The following is a 3,015-nucleotide window of genomic DNA, read 5'->3' as shown; positions in this document are numbered from 1 at the left end:
ATTTTTATTGAAAATAAATGCCTTTACGATGTGATACGAGATTTGAAAAAGGGAGAAAAAAAAGTTCGGCAAAAGGCGGGATCGATCCCGGGTCGATCGCGTCAAAATGCCAACGACACGCACTTATCCATCTGCACCACTGGAGCTGATGGTTTACAGCCACTTTTAACTAAATGTAAATAGACACCCCGTATTTTTTGATTGACAGATGTCTCGTCCAGTCAGCGGTGAGTAATCCCAAACCAATGGCGCTGTCTCAAACTATACCTACCTCTTCCGGTTTGTCTGAATTGTCCTTGTGTTTTCTGACTTGTTATAATGTTTTCTGAATTGTTGTTGTGCTTTCTGAATTGTTATTTTCTTTTTTAGACTTGCATTTGTGTTTGTAATTTGTTATTTTGTTTTCAGAATTGTGATTTGCTTTGCACTTCTCGGCCACCGTAGTTTGTATTATCTATTTGTTTTCTTTTTATTTATTATACAATTAACAAAAGCAAAAAAGGCCTCAAACACTAGCTTGCTCTATTCTTTCTTTTCTTTTTATTTATTATATGATTTAAAACTGCATTAAGCTAACGGAGACTTGTTGTAGCACTTGTATATTATTGCTCTTTGTTGATTTTGATTGCCTCATTTGTAAGTTGCCTTGGATAAAAGCGTCTGCTAAATGTCTAAATGTAAATTCACTTTCATTTTAGATTTTGCAATGAACTGATGAATTGAACAGTGAATGCATGAACTGATAAAAATGCATATTTTGAATGCAACGCAAGTCGCTTCAGATTAAAAGCACCTGCCGGAATGCATGAATGTAAATGATCTAAAGATTAAAAAAGGTCCGGAATAACATACGTGTGAGTTAATGAAGAGTTAATGTTCCTTTAATTGTAATTCAGCAATTTTAGACTGATGATCTAATAACTGTGATGATAGACGAACAGTTAAAGATTCGGCAGAGGCCAGGACACTCGCTCCGACCCTCTGAAGAAACAGAGCATTATGTGCAGATGCGAACATCTTGAGCGCATTAGATCCTGCGTGTGCCGTCATGGGAAGATGAACCCGGCCAAGAGCTCCATAAGCAAACAGCTCTTCTGCTCTGGAGGATCTGCTGTCATATTTACACAATCCCTGATCGCATCCGGACAACCATGAGTTTGCTTTCAATGGGGGTTCTGCGAGAACTCTGAGAAGATGCAGTTTGCCGGGAAACTAATGTTCAGAAGTTTGTAACGTGTTTGAAAGAAGTCTCTTCTGCTCACCAAGGCTGCATTTATTTGATCACAAATACAGTAAAAATGTGATATATTATTACAAATTAAAATAGCTGTTTTCTGTGTGAATATCAACATCATTACTGCAGTCTTCAGTGTCACATGATCTTCAGAAATCAGTATAATATGCTGATTTGCTGCTCGAGAAACATTTCTGATTATTATCAATGTTGAAAACAGTTGTGCTGCACAATTTTTTTGTGGAAACTGTGATGCACTATATTTAAAAGAAAAATAAATGAATACTTTTATTCATCAAGGACGCATTAAATTGATCAAAAGTGACAGCAAAGGCATTTATAATGTTACAAAAGATTTCTATTTCAAATAAATGCTGGTCTTTTGAACTTTCTGTTCATCTGTGAATCCTGAAAAATAAAATGTATCACGTTTTCCACAAAAATATTGTGCAGCACGACTGTTTTCAACATTGATAATAATCAGAAATGTTTCTCGAGCAGCAAATCAGCATATTATACTGATTTCTGAAGATCATGTGACACTGAAGACTGCAGTAATGATGCTGAAAATACAGCTGCGCATCACAGAAATACACTACAGTTTAACATACATTCACATAGAAAACAGCTGTTTTTCATTGTAATGATATTTCAACATTTTTACTGTATTTTTGAACAAATAAATACAGCCTTGGTGAGCAGAAGAGTCTTGCAAAAACATTTTATTTTTTAAAACATACTTTTGTCCACTGGTGTGCACAAGAATATTCCAGTGTTAATCACAAATTGGTGATACTACCTGTATTGATTAAAGTAATGGAAAATATATTTATATCTGCAGATCCAAATCATACTAATTTTGGGTGCCATGAGACATAAACTGAAATAAACTGAGACATAAAGCTGAAACATCAAGCTATTGAAGAAATTGTGTTGTGTATTGTGTGTGTGTGTGTGTGTGTGTATGAGAGAAAGAGTGTGAGTGTGTGTGTGTATGTGTGAGTGTGTGAGTGTGTGTGAGAGAGTGAGTGTGCACGTGTGTGTGTGAGAGTGTGAGTGTGTGTGTGAGAGCATGCGAGTGCGAGTGCGCGTGCGTGCGTGTGTGTGCGTGTGTGAGTGTGTCTGTGTGTCAGTGCGTGTGTGTGTGTGTGTGTGTGTGTGTGTGTGTGCGCGCATTTTTGTGACAAATGAGGACATAAATTTGTATAATAACAAGGGTATGACAGGTATTACAAGGAGAAGGTGACTTTTCAGGACATTACCCCATGTCCCCACTTTTCAAAACGCTTATAAATCACACAGAATGGAGTGTATTGAAAATCTGAAATAGCAGAAAGTCTCCTGTGAGGGGTAGGTTTAGGGGTAGGGTTGGTGTAGGGCAATAGAATATACGGTCTGTACAGTATAAAAACCATTACGCCTATGGGATGTCCCCACTTTTCACAAAAACAAACCTGTGTGTGAGTGTGTGTGTGTGTGTGTGTGTGAGTGTTTGAGTGCGTGTGTGTGTGTGTGTGTGTGTGTGTGCGCTGACCTTCTGAGAGTGTGTCCTGCGCATCTCCTGCAGCTGTGTGTCCAGTGTGTGCTGTAGTTTGTGTAGTTGTGTTGTGTGTTTAGAGATCACAGTGTCTCTCTCTTTCTGAAGAGAATCCAGCAGACGCTCCCGCTCCCTGCTCTCCTGTACACACACACGCACGCACAGTCACACACACACACACACACACACACACACACACACACACACACACACACAGACACACACACACACACACACACACACA

The 3,015-nt window shown here is 38.6% G+C and overlaps 1 protein-coding gene across 1 annotated transcript in view; it reads right to left on the bottom strand.

The window, feature by feature from the left end:
* LOC107560827 (PDZ and LIM domain protein 5-like) overlaps nucleotides 1–3,015 on the bottom strand; it is a 119,965-nt gene that overhangs the window by 69,248 nt on the left and 47,702 nt on the right. The window lies entirely within an intron of this gene.

The sequence above is a fragment of the Sinocyclocheilus grahami genome, unplaced genomic scaffold (genome assembly GCF_001515645.1).
Source record: "Sinocyclocheilus grahami isolate Dianchi unplaced genomic scaffold, SAMN03320097.WGS_v1.1 scaffold745.1, whole genome shotgun sequence".
NCBI lineage: Eukaryota > Metazoa > Chordata > Actinopteri > Cypriniformes > Cyprinidae > Sinocyclocheilus > Sinocyclocheilus grahami.
Note: the sequence above shows the minus strand (reverse complement) of the source record. Positions and strands in the feature narration are given on the sequence as shown.